This window comes from Opisthocomus hoazin, chromosome 16, assembly GCF_030867145.1.
Source record: "Opisthocomus hoazin isolate bOpiHoa1 chromosome 16, bOpiHoa1.hap1, whole genome shotgun sequence".
NCBI classification, from domain to species: domain Eukaryota; kingdom Metazoa; phylum Chordata; class Aves; order Opisthocomiformes; family Opisthocomidae; genus Opisthocomus; species Opisthocomus hoazin.
The window spans coordinates 19649155-19669659 of record NC_134429.1 but is presented as its reverse complement, the minus strand read 5'-3'; the positions used below and the strand labels follow the sequence as shown (position 1 = coordinate 19669659).

The following is a 20505-nucleotide window of genomic DNA, read 5'->3' as shown; positions in this document are numbered from 1 at the left end:
TCTTACGGACTGGAATACTTTGGTAGACTTGTCTTAAAATTATTTTTTCTAAATATTTTTGGCTTATGAATTATTGAAAACAAGTCATTTTTGTCACTTGTCGCAGACTTATGAAGAGCTGTAGGGTTTTATTATTTGTTGAATTAAAAAATATTTTTATTGGGTGAAAGTTTAAAATTTGATCTTTGTATTGTGTCTGTTTTGGAATCCTAGTAATGGAGAAGTGAAAAGGAGGCTGAAGACTTGAAGAAGGTGGTCTGAGGGAGCTCAAAGGAGACAAGATGTAAGGTAGCTCTGTAACAGCTAGTGGTAAAGATAGGCTAAATCTTCAAATTATTTTCATAGATAGTATTTAGAACTTGATGTGGGGAAAAATGAGTAGCAGATAACGAAGTGAAGAGAAAGTAAGTGATTAAAAATCTAGTTGCTGTTTTAAAGTGAAATGTAGTTAATTTCTGTAAGTAGTTTGCATGAAACTGCTTCATTAAAAATATGTATTTTTATTTGATTAAGTAGAATTTGAGCCTGTCAAATCACTGCAATTTCTAAAGGATCTATGTGTAGAAAATAAATACCTTCTATATATTTTAAGCATTAATTGAATAGTAGACAGCAAAATTTTTTTGTGTGTGTTCCTGCATTGGTCTGAGGAAGGTTTGCCTAAAATTTCTTGCCATTTATCATGTTTTTCTCAGATAAGAATATTTCTGATATCTTCTTGAAAACTGCAGTAATGCCTGCCAGCACTCCCCAAAGTGAAAATATGAATTATCTGTAATTAGATGATTAGCTATTTTTTGTAGCTTTATGTAATGCAGTCTTATATTAATAACTATGTAAAGATTTTTGTCAGCTCTTCCCCCCCACCCCCACCCAGCAAAGGCGGGGTGTGGGGAGGGAAGTAAAACCAGAATACTTCTCTCTGGAAACTCCTGCATGTCATCTGTCAAAGTAGTTGTGAACATTTTACCAGTTCAGGTGGCAGTGATGATTTTGCTCATCCTTATTACAAAATCAAACTGTACTGAGTATAGGAGACTAAATAAGAAATTTTGCAAGTCGTTCTAGATGACTTTCAGAAAGGCAAACACCCACAAAGTTGACATCACTGACAGGAAAGCAATACCTTTCTTCTGTGGCTTGTTTTTTCTTCTGTCACAGTAGGCTTAATTACAACAGCTGATGCCAGTTTCTTTCTTTGTAAGAAAGAAAAATAGTTTATGCTTAACTATTGCAGGTGAGCTGTTAATTCTATACATCTCTTTTCTTAGTGCTTTTCTGGCCTTCTTGCCTATCTTGGACTAGATTTAGGTAACGATCTTAGAAGTCTGTGCAGTAACATTGCTTTGTGTTCATCCTGACATTTTAGGATTTATTGAAATCTGCCAATAAAGAGAGGTTATCTACAATTATTTGCAAAACCATGAAGTTATTTGACAAGCTGAGTGGATTTTAGTTTATTTTTGTGAAATGTCGAAACAATTCTCCAGTACTGCTCTGACAGAAGAATTTTTACTACCGTTTGACTTCTGTGGAAACTGAAATGTATGTACCCAGTATCAATGGTGCATGCTTCACTGTAAGGATTTTCTCTCTGTGACATCTGTGGAACACAGGGTATGTTTTACTAGACTTCTTTTGTGGAGGGTTACTGAGCAGGCTGTTGAGCTCACAAATGTTCTTGGAGATTGTGTGGTATGCTTGTATCTGTCCAGATGCTGTGCTTTGCGAGCTACTGCCTGAGGTGTTGCTGCCCTTTTGTAACGGGTGGGGAATGCGGCTTTCTTCTGGAATTAGAGAAATTGACCTGCTCTGGTATACTCTCTTCTACAATCAAAAGACTTTGTGTTCGGCCCAACTGTTTGGATTTTTGTAGGTATTTGAGGGATTTACCAGAACAATTGAGGGATAGGAGGTGGGTCAAAGCTCCAAGATTAGAAGTGTACAGAAGATGGTATGAATGTACCTCTTCTTGATGCAGAGATCTTAAAAGTTAATGCTTAGTTATCTTCAGTAGTGAAGTTTGTAAGGCCAGGCAGAAATGTTCACTCTGTAAACAGCATTGACCAGAAGTCCGCAAACTTATTTCTCAGTTTAATATATGCGCAATACTAATATTTTCTAGTAAGATCTTTGTGGTGAAAACTAGTGCAGTGTGTCTGGTTTTGCCATATGTGTAAAGTTCAGTTCCATTGAAGTTTAAATAAACTGTTGAGCTAATACATCTTAGTTTAACACCAAGTGGTTCAAGGTATGTGTTGAAGGTAGCTGCGTTTGAATCCAGGATTTAAAAAAAGTAAAACTTGTGTTTCGGTATATAAAATGCCAGGAGTTATAACTGCTTAATACAAAACTTAGTATATGTTTTGTTTCCAGTAAAGGAGTAATAGTGCTCAACAAAACAGGCCTATGTATGCTTCCAGATGCTGAGAAGTAGTCCATTTATGGTCCTCTTGGATTTTTCCTATTTAGTTCCCAAAACAGTTTTCTTCAGATAACCTGGCAAATGTATTTGGAGGGTGGTATGGTAGCTTTTTCCATTTATCTAGGAAAACAAAGTAGATGTGATAGTCTGCTGAAACCTTTGGTACTCAAAAGAAGTTTATACTGTACTAATTAAAGAACTATCTTTGTTGTAACATATGTTGGATATTCCTGTCATGCATTCATTGTGAAGTGGTAAAATACTGAAGATACACTGCTGTCTGTTTAACAAAGGTGTTGTCTGTACAAAGATCAACAATGGTTCGCTTGATGTGTATGGCAATTTAATTGTGCTTCAGGTTATTAAGTACTGGATTTCACTATAAGTTGTCAGATATTATCTGGCTAGTGCCTGAAAATTTACTATTGAAGTTAATATGCAGTACTGTGGTTAAAAGACTATGTAATACTTAAATTGTTCATGTTCAATATTATTTCATTTTAACAGACTTAAAATCTGTTAGTAGTAGTGTGTCTTTAAGAGATGCTTGAGAAGTAGGGGAAGTTTTTTTCATGTATGAAAACTCAAATATCATAGAAACTTCGGATAGTGAAGTGAAATTGGTTAGTTCAGTTTACTTTCTTCCTTTATTCTTGCGCTTATAGACAGTAGATAAAGCTTCAGCATTTCAGGAAACACATTGGTTTGTCCTACAAAAAGATTCATTGCTGATGTATGGAGGAGGCGGAACTCATGCAGAACCTGCATTTGGGGCTTTAATAGCTGGGCACAGTAGTTCACAGGTGTGATACTTAGGTATCTGATTATTCAAAGTCTCTCATTAGTCTTGAATGTGACATACTGCAAATTCAGGATATCCAAGATTCAATTATGTAATGATTAAAAAAAATCACCTTGTATCCTGAAAATCAGATGATGTACAGTATCTGGAAGAAAAGGAGAAAACATCTTAAACACTATAAACTCGAAAACTTTGCAAATAGAATGAAGTTCTTCCAAACATTTTGGGAATCTTAGGCAAGTCCTTAGATGTGAGAAGATGCCCAGTCATCTTCAGGTTTGCTTCTAGCCTGACTCTTCTCTATTCCCTTTAACTCATGTTAGAAGATGGAACTCGTACTAATTCAAGGATTGGAGAATCCACTTTTTGTTTGCTACTCTGGGGATCAAATATAAAGCGTTTGGACAAATTTTCCTGAGATAATATGGGATGTTAAGCTGTGTCACCTAGCTAGCAGTGACTACCTGCTTAGCTGGATACACACCATGGAGAATTCAAGGTTTAATTAATTTTGTTTGATTTCTTAGTCTAATTTATCCTGTAGTAATTTTTTTGTTCCAGATCCTGGCTGTTGTGGATTAAACTCGGAAAGGTTCACTCTGGGGAAGCCAGTTATTGCTGCCCTCTGTCACAAAAGGTGGCATCGACACCTGTTCTTCAGCAACTGCCTTGCCAATTCACAACGTGGCATGTTGAGGAAACCAGGATGGGCAAATAGTTTAATACCATGCACAGTGCTGCAAAACTGTGCTAGTTCGGCTTCTAGTTAATGAGCAGATCTTCTCCTACAGAAGATGAAGTAGCTTATAAAAGCAAGCTGAGGTGGAAGCTGGAGTTGGAAAAAACAGTAACTGTTTTTTCCCAAATCAGAATCCTTAATACTCTGTGTAAGGTGGAAATGGCATGTCTTCAAGGATCTCTCCCCTTCTGTTTTTAAGGAGTTGATATATTTTCTACTGCAGTTAGGGTGTTTTCTGTTTTAAAAACACACTCAAAACCACCCTCCCCTCAAAAACTCACATAGTTTTGCACAACAGTAGTGTCCAGGGGCTCCAAATAAACACAAAGCAGCACGTGTACGAAGGAGGTGTGCATGAGGATCAAGGAAATCAGTGCAGAACCTGAAAAGTTACAGATTTCCACTAACCTTACTGGCTTCTGGCTTTGCTAAACAGACTTTGCTTTCCTGGCTTCACTTTTCATTCTCCCCCTCGACTGGGCTGTCTTTTGATGTTTTCAATTTTTTCTTAGTTAACTCCCACTCTGGCTCCTAAACCTAGTAATACTTTACTTGTTTTCTTTCTATTATGTTTTCCTCTTTATTTTGATCACCTAACCAGATGCATTCTGTCTAGAGGAATTATGTTTATTATGTCTAGAGGAATTATGTTTATTATGTTTTCCTCTTTATTTTGATCACCTAACCAGATGCATTCTGTCTAGAGGAATACAACTGCTACTTAAAGGCTAGTGCCAGACGTTTTAAGGGGGTTAATGCAGTACGATGGAAAGAAGAACGTCCAAGGGTGAAAGCAAGTATTTCCTGTTGTACCTTTGTGCTTTCTGTTGTGATACCATCCCTGGGTTGTACCTGAAGTTTACCTTTCCTGTCAGCGTTCAGCATTGTTGCATTGTCTGTTCCCAAACACCACTTCTCAGTCTAATGGCTTCAAGGTCTCTTGTGCTACTCTACTTTTCACTCGTCAGCCTTGATTTTCTTGTTTCTATTCTTCTGTACCTTAACTTATTTTCTATCAACAGTACATATCAAGATGCAGCAATTGCTGGGAGAAATCGATGAACTCTGGGGGTATAAATCATGGCTATCAAAACTAATGGAACTGCTTCCACATTGATTAAAGATGGGTTATGTTGATTGCTGGGCTAGAGAACAAAATATTGTTCAGTCTATTTTGGGTAAAAAGATTAGAGAAGTCATGCCATATTCTAATCTCTACTGAGTATTCTTTTATCTGCTATATGCATATAATATGTGCTGTTGATTTTTGAGTTCTACTGAAATACTTTCTCTTTTCAGACTGGTGCTGGAAAGCAGTTATTTTATGGTGTAGCTGAACTTCTAACAGTGCTCTATTATTCTCTTACTGAAGATCAGTGTGCGGCTTGAACATCTAAATTCTTATTTCAAGCTTGTGTAAGATCCCGACTGCGATTGTGAAGAATGAGTATTTTTCTTTTAGATGATCTCTGAGGCTGTTTTGTACAGTCTGTGTAGCAGAGGCACGAAGAGAGCTGGCTGTTCAAATGTCTTAACTACCGTATTTTTGTTGAGGCGGGATGTGATGGTAGTTACAGTCAGAAGGTTGTTGTCAAATCTTGTCCAGCCTGTCTGTAAGATGGGGTACCTTTGCTTCTATTGGATTTTTATTATTATTATAAAAGCTTAATACGGTAAAGCTTGTTTACTTTCTTGGAGTTGTTCTAAGTCAGAGCAGACAGAAGAAACCAGCTCTTTCAAGATTCGGTCCTAATGGTGAAACACATTTTGGGTGCAACTCTTGGTCCACATGGTAAAGCACAATTCAGGTTTGAGAGAATATAAATTATTGTGCTGCTGCTGGAAACGTAATGTGTTTTTCATTAGTGTTTTGAAGGCCTTGGTGCAGTGAGTCGTGTAATCATGTGAGTATCTCAATTAAAGTCTGTGCCTACGTGCATGGATGAGAGGGATACTTTTCAGAAGCAAAATTGTCGATAAAAGACCACCTTATATCTGTAAATGTCTCCCTTAGCTCAAGAATAAGGGTATATTGATTTGGTGGGCTATTTCTTCTATTTTTAAATGATTTGACTTTTAAGGATGTAAAAAGTAGTATTGCTAAATGTGTCATTCTTAATGGTAATTGTATTTTTTAAAAGGGGTGTAAATACGGAGCAGCTGATTCTCCTTTGACTCAGTTGACTCTTTACTAGCTGGCATACGTAGAATGAAATGGATGATTCAGCTTCTGTTGATAAAATAGTTGAGCTGAGATCTATGGAAAAACACAATAATAGGAATTTCTACTAATTTTCTGTGCTTATACAAGTATACCATCTTAGTTTAGTGTTTTTCATGTCTAATTTTGCTGGTTTTTTTAATGTTGTAAATAAGTGATCACATAACCCAGTTCCTGCCTGAATATAATAAGTAGTGTAGTGAAGATCTTAATGTTCTTACTGATGTCCCTGTAATGGTAGTATCTGAAACAATACATGATTTTTAACAAAATTTGAGAAGACTGTGCCAATACAGATGTGCTAGCAAACAGCTGAGAGAAATATCGTTCAGGCTTTTGGAAAAGACTTGTTCTTCTTGGACACTTCAACCCTCAGTCAGTGGCAGATGTTCCACCTGATGGATTTGATTGTGATCTTCAGGATTTTGGTAACAGGAGGTGGTGCAATCACCTACCTGTGCGCCAGGTTTTGCATCGAGCCAGTCATTTGCTTGTGAATTCAGTGCAACATGATCCGGTCGCATGCTGTGCTCTCCTCAGCACCTACCCTGAATTGTCTGGGGAGAGCTTGAGCAGAGCGTCATCATGATAGAGAAGTACATCAATCTTCGTGAGGACTTCCTGAACATCTTTAAATTACGGAAAATGAACAGAATACCTACTGGAAAACTGGGATACCCAGAAGTGACTTTCAAAAAGCTGTCTTTGGAAACGTCATGAGAGTTGACAAGAATTATGTTTCTTAATAGGATTGCAACTTGGTATAGGCATGTTCTTAAACTGTGGATTACAAACTTGTTTTGATACCCGAATAAATGTGTTTCTAATGTTGACTTTTACTAAAAAGAAACAAGTATATCTTTTAGGTGTGTAATGTGTTTTCATTTGCTGTGTTAGGATTCTGTCACTGATTTGTCATGATGGGATGATGTGTAAAATGGTCCTACAACAGCGTGCTTCCATTTCTGTCTTGTAGGAGAAAATGTACGGTTTATAGCTTGCATTCTGAACAAAGATAATATCCTGATACTGTGGCATTACTTTAGGTTCCCTGGAGGAGAAATGATGAATTTCCTGGTTTGTTTCTGGGGTGGGGTTTTTTTGCATTATTTTGTTCAACTTTTCTGCAAACACATTGCTGATAACACTTCACAAGCCAGGCAACCTTCCTATATCTGACTGATTTGTGCTATAGTTTTACCCTTGGCTTTTGCCTCTTTTGCTTCCTTAATGCTTCTAAATCTGTACGATGAAACTGTTCTCATTATTAACAGCTTTCCAGGTAGCTCCTGCTATGCATGTTTTTTCCTTTTAAGCATTCCTGATGCTTAAGGGCTTATGTCAAAAAATGTATTTCCTCAAAAAATTACGGAAAGTATTTTAGCACAATTCCAAGGGGATACAAATAGTTACTGTGATTTTTAAAAGAATAAAAAAAAATTGGAAGGAACAAAGGTATCTGAACAAATGGCATAAAGCCTGGTTGATTTATATTAGTGGGCCTGAGAAAGTAACAAAAACATTTTTCATTTATCTCTAGCAGTTAAAATGCAATATGTGTGTTTTTAGTTGTGTTTGGGGTTTTTTTTAGCCCAGAAACACCTAGGTTTTGTTTCTGCAGCTCATGAATAGTTAGTTGTGTGTTACTGAGAAAATGTTTGGGTCCAGCAATATTTTGTTATATACTCTTACCTTTGTAGCTACTTCTCTGTTTATGGCAATAATTTTAATTCTGAATAGTGAGAAGTATGGTGTGTGTCAGGGGCATTAGTATTGGAGTAGGACTATGATCTCTCTTGTGTGCATGTGATTTGTGCTGTTTAGGTAAACAGAGATACTGGTCACTTCACAAATTAAATGAAAAGGCCAGTAAAAACTGGAGGTTAGTGAGAAAAGAGTTCAAGGAAGCAATGAAAGATGACAGCTGAATTAAGAAGCAACTGTTCAATTACTGTAAGGATCTGCAGATAGAAGCATCTGGTAATAAATGCTTAGTCATTTCTGTGTTGGTTAATTAATAGTAATATATTCTCTTACAGTGCTGCCTGGGTTTTGTTTTCCAGTCTGAAGGGAGATGTCTAGTAGCATGTGACAACAAAATTGCTTGTTTTTAATAAGGGGACACTTTAAGTGACAATTTTCAGTAACTTATTTTTCTGGTAAAAGTAGCTAGAAATTTAAGCACAAGCAGGTTCTAAGTTTTCCTGACTTACTGTGTGGGGTTTGATTTCTTTTTTTATTTGTAAGGTCAGGAAGGCAGACAGTCAAAACCATCACTGGCCAGTTAAATAAAGTCGATGCAGTTTATTGATAGATGTGTTCCTCTTCAGGAGGAGTAATTGCATATAAATAATTTTGAACAAAGGAACATTTTTAATAAATAAGAGTTTGTTGAAAACATATGGAATATCAGTAATTTCTGTTCTTTAAGTTATTTTCCTTTGTCTACCATGTATCAGGAAGTGCTAGAATGCTCTTAAATGTTAATTTCTTTTAGAGCAAGGCAGAAAAGAAGAGTGGTAGCTAGGAAATCTTTTGACTTGGATCACTAAAGTAGCAAAAGTTATTAATATTCGTGAACTACTTTAAAGATCTCCTAAGACAACTCTTTTTAAAAAGTGTGATTTTAAGCATTTGGTTTTAGTCATCTGTTAAACTTGCAGTAGTTGGTTCTTTTATTTTTTACATAAATTCTCTGCTGTACCTGGAATTAAGATTTTTTTTTTTTTTTAAATAATGCACATAGCTTGCAGATGCATTTAGAAAGGATTAATAAAGTGACCTGTTACAGTCCAGATTTTTATGCTTAAATATTGCATCAGTATGATTTTTTTAAATGTAGGTCATAGGATTAGTGTCAGGAAATGTGAGTATTTTGGCAACATGGGGGATGCTGTCTTCCATGAAGACAGGCTGAGTTTGTTCACTGTTGGTGGCAGAGGGAGACGGGCCACTTCACTACAGAGCTGTTTATTGCAAGCATGTGTCCCTGCCATGATCTTAAGCTTTGTTGTCTGCTGATTAGTATTCTATTTTGAGAAAGTGGTAGACTATCCAAAAGGTTAATTTTCAAATACTTCTTAAGCAGAGTGATGAGTCCTAAGGTCTTAGAAAACCTAGGCGTGCAAGCAAAAGCTGATATTATGCATATATAGCTAGATACAGCTAGAGTTTGGTGATTTCCAGTAGATGTTGTATTCCTTTACTGTGTGGTAATACCCTCTGGTATTGAGGAATCTGCACATAGAAGTTAACTGTTTTGTGAATTATTCTTATTCTGTAACGCTTTTGGAGAAGACAAAAACGCAGTGTTTCTCCAAGACAGTAATTCAAAGTTGGAACTTTGAATGTGAAACTGTCTTACCGAATTCGGGCATTGCAAGTTTTTGTGAGGCATGTCCCCTGAATTTTCTGAAATAGAAGCTTGATTTTGAAATTTTATTTTATTTTTCTTTTTTCTGAGTACTAGCGGTTATTTATGGTGGGTGGGGTTTGGGTTTTTTGTTTGTTTGTGGCATTCTGAAGTGCTAAAACTGCTGTCCTTGCTGCTTAGTTGAAGGCAGTTTGATGGAAGGCCATGTTGACTGGTCAGAAGCTGTTCCGTGTAGATCTGTTGTGCCTGAATTTTCCTGTTGTGTATGCTGTTTTGTATGAGTAAGGTTACAGGATGAAGGAATGTAGCCAGAACTTTGGAAGGACCTTAGAACTAACCTTTATTCTTTAGCCAGCAATTTTCCTGTGTTCTATGCAGCCATGAGAAAAATCTTTTTTTCTAATTCAGTCTTCTAGATATGTCAGGTAGAGTAGAAAAAGTGCATAAATCTCTTCAGGAGGAAAGCATTTCCAGGTTTCTACGACTAGAATGAGGGGGTGAGGGGAGAAGGATATGTCACTTGTATTCTTAAAGATCATAGCTCCTAACAGGGCTGCAACTTTATTCTGTTAAGTCATGAGCAGAGCTTGAATGTATTTTCCTTAAAATCTTGTGCATGGGAAACAGGTGAAGGATTTAATTTACCCGGAAAACTTGTCTTCAGACAGAGCAAACACAACAGAACAAGTTTTTTAGAATCTTGCATTACCAGGTATGCCGCAGTGTTTTTTTAATGCACAAAATCTTTTAAACATTAACATCGGTGACCATTGTAGAAAGTTGCGTGGTTAAAATGGGACCTGTAATTCAAGAATTGAGCTATAGGTAAAATGAAGCATTTATGAAATCAGTTCATTCAGTTTTAGGTATTTTTAGCTTGTGTAATTATTTTGTACTTGCATGTGATATTGAAAATGGAAATTTGTTAGCTCTTTAACCAGCTGATGTAACTGTTGTGTAATGAGCACTAATACTTATCGACCTGATATTTGCTTGTTTTGAGTGTACTTCACACTAATATACGGAAAAATGTCTACTGAGCACAATGACTGCTTCAGCTGGAAACTTTGCACTTCTTCAACACAAGAAGCAGCCAGTATCTCCCACAGAAATGGTCCAGCCATGCTAGCCTTTGACTGCAGAAGTATTTTTAGTAAGTTTTTGAAGGAGTTGTATGATCTAGCATTGTTCCTGCCAGGGTGATCTGTAAGGTATTGCTTGCTTTTCAAAGCTTATGTGCTTGGAAATTATAGGCACAGCTGATGATTCCCAGAAAGAATACAGCAAATAAATTAGAAAGGGTTGTATCTGTTCACGTGAGCATATTTAGATTTATGAATTTGTAATTATTATTTTATACTTCTGTAGACTGTCCTTCAAAGCTGCGCTTGTAGGAGGTGACAGCAAAGACTAGACTTTCTGGAATACAGATCTGTACTCAACAAGAAAAGTCTGAACTAGAATAAACTCTTGGAGGAGCACATACACATGCAGATATCCAAACGTCCTTCAAGTTTCCAGCTGTCGGATAGAACTGTTTAGGCTGATAGTTAAGACCAAGCCACCAAACTGATGATAGGTCAGTTACTTGATTATTTTTTTTTGTATACAGAATAGTCTTGAAGCATAGCTTTAAATTTCAGACGTCTAATTACTGCTGCTTGGTGGCATAATTGGAATTTCATGTTGTTGGCAGTGATTTGGAAAGGTCGTGTAATCTTTTGGGCATCAAGATACTGTTCTGTGATAATAATCAGCTATGTAGACAGTAAGAAATAATTTTAATAAACTAACTTGCAATTCCCAGTTTCACAGACATTATCTCTACCATGTAGTTGATATGTTATAGTGGTGATAAGTGTTGGGTACCTGAACAGAAGCATCTGCATGCGAAATCAGTGACTGCCTGCCGACATACAGCTGTCCTTGTTGGGTGTAGGATGCGTCCTGTTCAGATTGGGTGCATGTTGATATGGAAGATATACCAGAGCAGCAAAGTAACTTCATTTGAAACTGCTGTCTTACCTTAATAGTAATATTGATATTTGCTAGTAGGTTTTTAGTTTGGGTTTTATTTCCCCTCCAGAGAAATTATTTCTGGTTGAGTGCCTTGGATAAAACAACCTTCAGTGCCACTCTTGCAGGAGGATGTTATGCAATAAATTTTTAAAATTCAAGTGGTGTAATGGTCATGGAAACTAGTTTTTACTGGTGTTGATTGAGATCTGTTTTAAAACAAGTTGATAAAGCCACTTAAAATACATGTCTATACAGAAGACTGCACACGTCGATAAAAGCCCCCTCTGAGCATTCTTCAGGCTGAACTTGTCCCTCAGCCTTTGCTCATATGAGAGATGCTCCAGTCCCTTAATCATCTTCAAGGCCCTTCACTGGAATCTCCTTAGTAGCTACATGTCTTTTTTGTGCTGGAAAGTCTGGAACTAAACACAGCTCTCCAGAAGTGGCCTCACCGGTGCTGAGGGGAAGGATCACCTCTCTTGACCTGCTGGCAATGCTCTTCCCAGTGCAGCATTGGATGCTGTTGGCTGTCTTTGCCTTGAGGGAGCATTGTGGGCCTGTGTTCAACTTGCAGCCAGCCAGGACCTTCAAAATGTAAGGTGGTGTGCCTCTCTAGGGGACTGGTTTGGGGTGGGACACCTGCAGCTGTGCTGGAGATCTCCCTGCTAAATAGGAGTTAGTGTTGCCTGTGCTCTGTCCATGGCCCTACAGCAAGGGCAGCTGCTTTTGCAGCCTGGTCAAACCTTGTCCCAGGGGCGGAGCCAAACCCTTCGTAGGCAAGCGCCTTGTCTGATGTGCCATGCCTGGCCTGGCCTGATGTCAGGTGTCTTTTAAGAAGCTGGAATGCTTTTGCTGCAGTTCAAATATTGGCCTTTGGCATCTAGTCATCATATGCGTAAAGCAGTCTTAAGAAGGTGTGCAGGTGGAGTCTCTTGTTGAGTCCACAGGTCAAGAAGAAAAATGTGATTGCACAGCTAATGTCTTTGTAGAGGGCTACAGTGAATGTGTGTCATCTGCTTCGGAAATTGCTTAATTTTGGAGGGTTGTTCAGGTTTGCAGTGATGTTCAAGTAAAATATTTCAACATTCTTTCCCTACTCTTCAAAGTCCCTTTTCATCATTTCTTCCATATTTTCTTCCCTGCTTTCCCCAACCTTGTGAAAAAAGCAGTAGTCTCTGTGCAGATGAGTCGTCTTCGTGTGAAGACTTGTGTTCTGGTGGATGTTGGAGTTGAGGTAAATTTTTAGGCTGGGTTGTCACTTCAGTGCAACTACTTCAATACCTTTAAAGAAAAAAGAATGTTAGGCTGACAACAGTTAGTGAGTACCTGTAGAAGGACAGCTTTACCCAGAAATGTCGATGCTTTTGCATTCTGGAGTTACTCTGTTGTTTTTCAGTCCAAACAGCTGTGCTGCTTTCCTTGGAGCAGAAGGCTGGGGAAACGTGGGGACACTGGGTACACCAACCGTGTGTAGGGCTGGCTGACCTGCGGTTACTTTGGTGTGGTGGTCTAACCACTTGGACCATGCTTGAAGTATCCAATGGTCCTTTTTGTCCTCTCCTGTTATGGAAACCCCAGTTCTTGATGTTGAGAACCTCAGGCTCTCAGCGGAGCAATGTTGTAAGAGCTGATTAAGGCAGAGTGTATGAATTTTGTTACAAGAACTCTTTCTTTGCTGAACCAGTACTGTGGTGCGATGAATAAGTTGGCCTGTAATTTTCATGTTGCTTTTACCAGGCTACATTTTTGCTAAAAATGGAAGCTTGTGGCAATGCAGATCTTTTTTCTTAAGTAGCTTGTCTACTTTTGTTCTCAGATGAGCTCCATCTTTAATGTAGAATTGAAAATATCTCAGTTGCCAGGATTGCATTCTGCAGGCATCACAGGATGCTTTCAGCATAGCTAACTGAAAACTTAACCTTGAAAAATAATCTAAATTTTGGGGAAAATTTTGCTGTTATGCTTCCTTACTCTTCTTGCAGGCTGGTTAAAGTAGCTTTTTTGTTTTGTTTTTGTTTTTCTTTTTTTGCAGAAGGCATATGAAATCTGCAACACCTCTCCTGCATTAATGAGGGTGCAGCACAGGACAATAATGGTGTGTGTTTTGGCCTTTGCTATTGTGTATTCTGTGTGCTGTTAGTGTTCCAGCATAATTTTACTTGTTTGCATTTCAGGTAATTCTTTCAGAATTTCATCAGATTTCATTATCTCTGCAGTGTGGGCAAATCTTTCTGTCAAGACTTCGGAAAGTTGAACATAGTTGATCTTTTTCCAGACTTAAAATGGTCATGTCATGTGTTTGTGTCTTTGGGGGGGATGGAGTTTGGCCTCTGAGTGTGAGTTACTGTTTCATGTCTAAAAGTGTGTTGTTCTGGCAGTAATAACCAAAACTGCTTACACTGTGATGGTTTCATAATCAGAGTATTAAACTGTTCATCTATAAATGAGCTTGGATGAGGATGACCCATATCCTAAGTAGCTTAACCTCCATACCAGACACTGAAGTGGTTTGTAAATTTTCCAGCTAATAGCGAACTGTAAAATCAGAAAGACAAACTACATGTAAGCATTTCAGTTTAAAGTATGTGAAGCTGTAGAATGGCTTTCTGTTTTGAGATTATTTTGCTTCAGTACATTCTTGCTTTGCGCTTAGAATAATTTTCCACTGTCCTGATGCAACGGCTTTGAAGATGTACACTCAGGCATTCATTGACATCACGCATAGCCCTTGTCTTGCTGTGTGATAGAGACAGCTTGTGGATGTTTTGAATGTATACACAGTTGTCAATGTTTCAAATCTTAGGATGAACTATAATTATTACTTTGTGCTGCTAGAGGAAAAAGTTGTTCTGAAATTTCTTACAAGAAGTTTTTTCACCTTGCTACAAGGCCAATTTTTATGTTAAATCACTACAGTCTTCCAGACTGCAAATGTGTGAGTTACTTAATGTGTTAATTTTTACTTTTTAAATTTTTAATATCTTTAGTGATTAGAAGTCATAACTCTTCTAGAAGAGTGTTGGGCTCTCACTTGAGCTCATTAGTAGGAGGTTTACATAACTTCTTTCAGTAAAATAGATATCTTGATATTTAACTATAGTTAGAAAGCAAGCATACCTCAGGAACAGTGTTGAGCAGCAATAATTTCAGCGCTTTGAATATGCGGACTGGGGGGCACTTTGTAGTGCAGTGAACATTAGTCTTGTGTGAGACAATGTTTTCTTACAATCCTAAACTCTCTAACAGTATGGACTTCTGTATCACTAGGGGAAGAGAATTAATGATCTGAGGATTGCAAGAGTTTTCTTGGAAAAAAAGAATATTAAAAGCTTCTTCACATGAGCAAGTCTTTTGGTTATGCTAGTATTATTAAAGCAATGCCCATTTCCTGCATGAAGACAAGCTGGCTGTTTAAATTAGCTGACGAAAAGAAGTCTGTACTTTGATAGTATTTTAATTTCTGCTAGATTTGTTAAGAAATTAGTGTTATTTCTTGATAATTGTACTAATTCTGGGTTTTGGTTTGGCTTTTTTTTTCCAGAATTTACATGTTTGACAGCAGAAGTTGGCTTTCTACTGTAGTGAGAGAAAATGTAAGTAGATAGATAAGGTAACTTCTTTTTTCCTAGTGCTTGATAAACTCATACTGTTTTTGAAAAGTGGCTAACTTCAGGGTTTTAACTGCTAATCTGTGCAAACCTAAAGTACCTGTTTTCTACTTTAGCATGTGTATTCTTATGTCAACAGGAAGGATTTTAAAATGGCCAGGAAACCTGCTAAATAATAGATGTTAGTGCCTGCCTTCTTTCAGAAATGGAACTGGCAAAGCAGAGGGAGACCATAGATGAAACTGTTTCATCTCAGTAGGCCAAGGAACTCTAATAAATAAAATTATGAGAATAGTTATTCTCTCATGAATGAAAAATTACTTATCCGCCATGTTTGACAAAAGAATGCCAAATTTCTTTTTAGCAAAGTGGCACTTGTCAGAATGTTCTTTTCAATGTGTCAGTATTGTTTAAACAGAACCTAAAAGTTTCAGAGTTTATATTCTGTGTAGTTGTAATTATTACTAATATTCTTGGAACAGTGAACCTCCATTACCTTCCAGAATATAATGTAAAACGTTTCTGCCTCTTGTGAAGCCCCTTAGTCTGTGAGGAACAGTACTGGTTAGCCATGTGTTATGTAGAAAGTATTTCCTCAGTTAAATTTGTTACTTTCAACGATTAGATATTTACCTGTTTTTCAAAAAGCAAGCAGCAAGCAAGCCCCAAACTCTTCCTCTAAACCTGTCTTCTGTGGCATTCTCTAATTAGTTACCTTGGTCAACCCTAAACACTTCCCGTGTTCTCTTTTGGAGGAGCAGAAACTGAAACTGAACAGAGCGTTCCCAGTGTAGACAAACCATTGCTTTTACTCAGTGGCATTAGGATGTTTTCAGTATTTTCTGTCCTATTTTCTATATAACCTTTTGTTTTGTTTTAACAAGGGCTGGACTATTCAGTGCACCTTCTACAGGGCTTCTTTTTCTTCAAATAAAGTTTGTATCACAAAAGCTTGTGTTATTCTGCTCACTTCTTAAGTTGTGTTCCTGTATACCTTTTCTGTGATTTCTAACTTCTAAAATGATCATATAAATGGAAGAGAGAACACTTCAAACTTGTTGCACAAGCAGTTCTGATCTTACTTACTGTGTTTTCTATTGAGTAAAAGATAAATAGGAATCGGTATATACTTCCGATTAAATAACAAAAAAACCCGTCACCTTTTCAAAGCCAGTATGATGTCAAAACTTTGGAACTAACAGTAGTTTGTGTATAATTCCTTTGTCATTGTGAAAATGTACAAGCTGTGGTGCATGTTGCTAATAGGATTTATGGTATCTAATAGATTAGCACAGCTTCGTTTAATCAGATGACCTGCTATGAGGCTGTCTGGTAGGCATAACATGAACTCATTATTAAGGCTGTAAAGTTTTGGCTCTGTTTCTGCAAATGATGTGTTTAGCTCTTCTGGCTGTTTCATACGCACTGGAGTGATGCATATTAGCAGGAAAGATGTTGAGGGAACCAATGTCAGCCAGCCTGTTCACTTGGGAGAAAGGTGTTGTGGCTAGCCTTCGTATGAAGTTACTGTACTTAGGTAATACTCTAACAGTACAAATTTAAACTCTCTGTGTTACCAGGCTTTGCATCAACAATGGCTTGCTGGGATTAATTTACATTTTGGTAGTAGTAATGTGGAGTACAAAAATACCTTTGGTATTAATTGTAATACCTTGTAGCAACCAAAGTTTGGCCATCAAGGGACAGAAGTTCTAAGTATTTGACTTAATGATAGCTATGTTTTCAAATATGTGTTCTCTTCTTTTAATCTGTAGAGATTATTCACAGGACAGACTATTTAGGAGAGGATGGAAGGCTCCATGCTTTTTTTCCATTCTTTTTTTGTAGGAAAGGAATGAGAAAATGAAATAACGAACTATTTAGTAAGCATTGCCTCACTGCCGTTACCAGGTAGTTTTAGAAGGGAAATCGTATTTAACCCAAGAATATATGTTTGGATGAGTTGTATTCAACTCTTGCCATTTCTTTTATAATACAGGCAAGCATCAGTCTACAAATAAATGTGATTGTATTAATGATACCTTAGTTTCAGTAACTGGACTTAATTGGATAAACAGCTTGAGCTCTGGAAAGGACATTAAAGTTGTACCAATGAAATGAGAGAATTTGAGTTCTTCCTTAGCCTTTGAATTCTGCTGTCACTGTTTTCTGTGTAGTGAGCTTACCTTTAAATTAGAATTATTATACTGGAATACTAAGTATATCTCCATTTGCAGGAAGCATGTGGAAGTTTTGTAGATTTTGTAAGGCTGTCTATTCAGTTCAAAGATTCTGTGCAGAGCCATTCAACACAGAATTGACTGCCTGGTCATACGTAACTGTCATAGGAATAGAGCTCACATAGCTTAGAGAAAAACAAACACACAAGTTGTTACTTTGAGATGAGTGACATGATAAATCCTTTTGGCATAGTTGAATTATAAAGTTTTATCATAAATAGAAATTAACAAGTAAGGTGGACTTAATACTCGATTTTCTTATGTGGGAAACAGAGGAACAAAGTGACTCTTCTATGGGTACCTTGTAAGGAGAGATTAGAGACTTGGGTCATTTGGAGTAGTGAAGAATAGTAAACTACCTTGCAAGTAGGCATATTGTTGTCCCTAGCAAGAAGAGAATTATCTACAAGGTATACTTGTCAACAAGATTAGAGGGAATTAGGCTTAGAGCAGAGACACTTAAGCACTTCAGCCTCTGGAAAGGTCTTGAGTGAGTTCAGTAAAGTGAATGTGTTATTCTTGAGAAGCTGCCTTCAAGAACACAGTAGCATATTCAAAAGTGAGGTAAGCGTGAGTTTGGCTGCTACCTATTTCTTCAGAGCTATGGTGATACTTTGGAAAAAAGGAGTATGGAACTTGAGTAGTGACCTTTTGCAGGGGGGTTTTGCTTGATTTAGAAATTTAGCAACTTCTTTCAAAACCCCAGAAATAGAAGCATCATCAATATCAAGCTTATATATTCTCTTAGCAACCTTCTTTTAAAATGGGGTTAAATGCTGTTTGAATAAGCCAAGAAACAAAAATAAATACTATTTCATGATATTCAGTTGTGCTAGTTTGCAATGAGCATAGATCATTTGTTGAACGGTCTCTGCGGATCTCATATTTTTGCAGTAAATATAGTTGCCTAAGACTTAGTGTAAAAGAAATAGAGGAATAGCCAAGTTGGTTGGCCGGTTGTCCTGTAAACTTTACAGTCTGCTTCAGAGAACTCCTATGTTTTAATGCCCTTGGCTTCATCAGGATTTTCATTTCCTGAGTTTTGGTGAGTTCAGCCACGCTGGCAGGAATTAGGACTTCCTGTTGATGTTGAAACAACAAAGACTACAAAGGGAATGTGGCAATCTGGTTTGAACAATCCATGTGGATGCTGTCAGAAATGCAGTTCAGGGTTTGAAGTTGCTTGCAATGTATTGGGACTAACTTGTAACTATAAAAGTGTATCTAACTGAAATATATGAATTTATCATGTGGATATATGGTATTAGAGGTGGGAAAGGCATCAAGGGTCGTATGCATTCAACTACTAATTGTCATGCAGTGAATACTGAAACATGAATCCCACCTAGCAAGTGACTGAAGGTCAAAATCCATAGAAACTGCTACGATAGTAGTCGTTAAGTTCCTTGAACTCCTTGCTGCCTGTGATAACGGAGAGGGTATCTTACATGTAGGTGTAAAGGTTTCTATAGTGTTGGTAAACCATTATGAAGTTATTCATTAAAAGAAAGCTTCCCTTAAAACATTAGTGAGTGACTGTCTTGATGTGGAGTTCACAAATAAAGCATTTTAGGCGCTTAGGTTACATATATGCACATCTGATGAACTGTATGATAAAGTGCATTTATGAAATGACTCTGAAGGTTGAGTTCCGCTAGCGTGTTCAGTTACTCCTTACAAACTGTGAAGGAGTTTGGGCTGTTCTGCCCCTGTGTAAAGTGGTACTGAGAACAGAATGGAGGCAAAGTGCTGAGGTGGGGTACTGCCTTGAATTTGATGTGAGAATTGGAAATAGAACCTGTCTTGTGTAACAAAAATATACATATAGTTACTGTGCTAGGCCTTTCAAAGTGTAATGGAGGATTTATTTGTGTGAAGACAGACGTATAGTTAAACTATGATATCCCGTCAGCTGGGGAACATGGTTGATGTCCTTTTAACTTCTTATATGGCTGTGTCAATGTTACTGCAGAAGACACTCACGCTGCTGGGCTGCTTCATCTGGCTTTGTCATTTGCAGTACTACCCTTCAGTGCATGCTACCTTAGGCAATAAGGCACAAGCATGAAATCAACTTGCATGATTTGTTTTAAACTCAGTGTATGCAAATAATCCAGACTGAAACTACACGGTCCAATTTCTGTGAACTTTCTCAATGTGACTTTTTCTAGGAGTAGTGTTCATCTCCTTAGGCCTCTTCCTGTTCCATACAAAGAAGTTGTTTCCTTCAAATGTGAGAGAATTCTGTTGCATAGCACACGAATTCCGGTAGAAGTAAATTAGCACTATTTTAAACTGTGTGTTACAGGAGAACATGTCTGCTTTGACTGACATAAGGTTATTCATCCTATTATATTTTAAAATAAAGCTGCATGTAAGTCTTCAGTGTAGTTACCTGTAACTCTGTAGTTGGAATTCTGGTGTCCTAAATCTTTGTCTTAATCTCTTTGCTGAGTTGCTGTGACCTTGAGCAGAATGCTTCAATTTTGGATTGTAATTTCGTTCTCTGAAATAGGAGTGATACCATCTCTAAATTCTTTGTACTCTTCCTGGAGAAGTTGATATTTGTTTAGTGGGAAATGGGCTTATATATTAACTTAAAGAATGGCAGAAATAGAACTGGATATGAAAAGGCTAAAAGATCTGAAAATTTGCAGTTTATTCTTAAGAACAGTTTTAGAGTTTCTTAATCCTTTACGACAAGAGTAGTGCATACTCTGCATGATGGGTGTGAAGTACACAGGAGCTGTCGACAGTGACGACTGCATGCTAAAAACTGCAGAGACCCAACCACAGTGTGTTTTGTCTTAAATGTAGAATGAACAGAACATTTTGAGAAACAAAAGAGCATTCAGAAGAAAAGATGATGGATATAGGACAATAAAACACTCTTGATGGGTTTTGTCTTAACTGGATTTTGGACTAAGCTGAACAAGCAATCCTAAAGGGGCTTAAAGATAACCCTGGAACCAGAAGAGAGAAAGAAGAGACCTAGTTTCACAATAAAGTGAAAGGGCTTTGAAGTTGTGTGAATGGGGATTTTGAGATAGGAGCTAACTAAAATTCCTTTTCTAAAAT

At 37.4% G+C, this 20505-nt stretch overlaps 1 protein-coding gene across 6 annotated transcripts in view; it reads left to right on the top strand.

Annotated features, from left to right (window-relative positions):
* The window catches only part of GNB1 (G protein subunit beta 1), a 44482-nt gene that overhangs the window by 6300 nt on the left and 17677 nt on the right, over window positions 1-20505 (top strand). For 3 of the 6 annotated variants that reach the window (XM_075437660.1, XM_075437656.1, XM_075437657.1), the window contains exons 2-3: window positions 13612-13674; window positions 15121-15172. The exons of 1 other annotated variant lie outside the window; for it this stretch is intronic. The gene's annotated coding sequence lies outside the window, so the exon portion shown is untranslated. The remainder of the gene's footprint in view (window positions 1-13611; window positions 13675-15120; window positions 15173-20505) is intronic. 2 more of the 6 variants (XM_075437658.1, XM_075437659.1) reach the window with 1 other exon arrangement.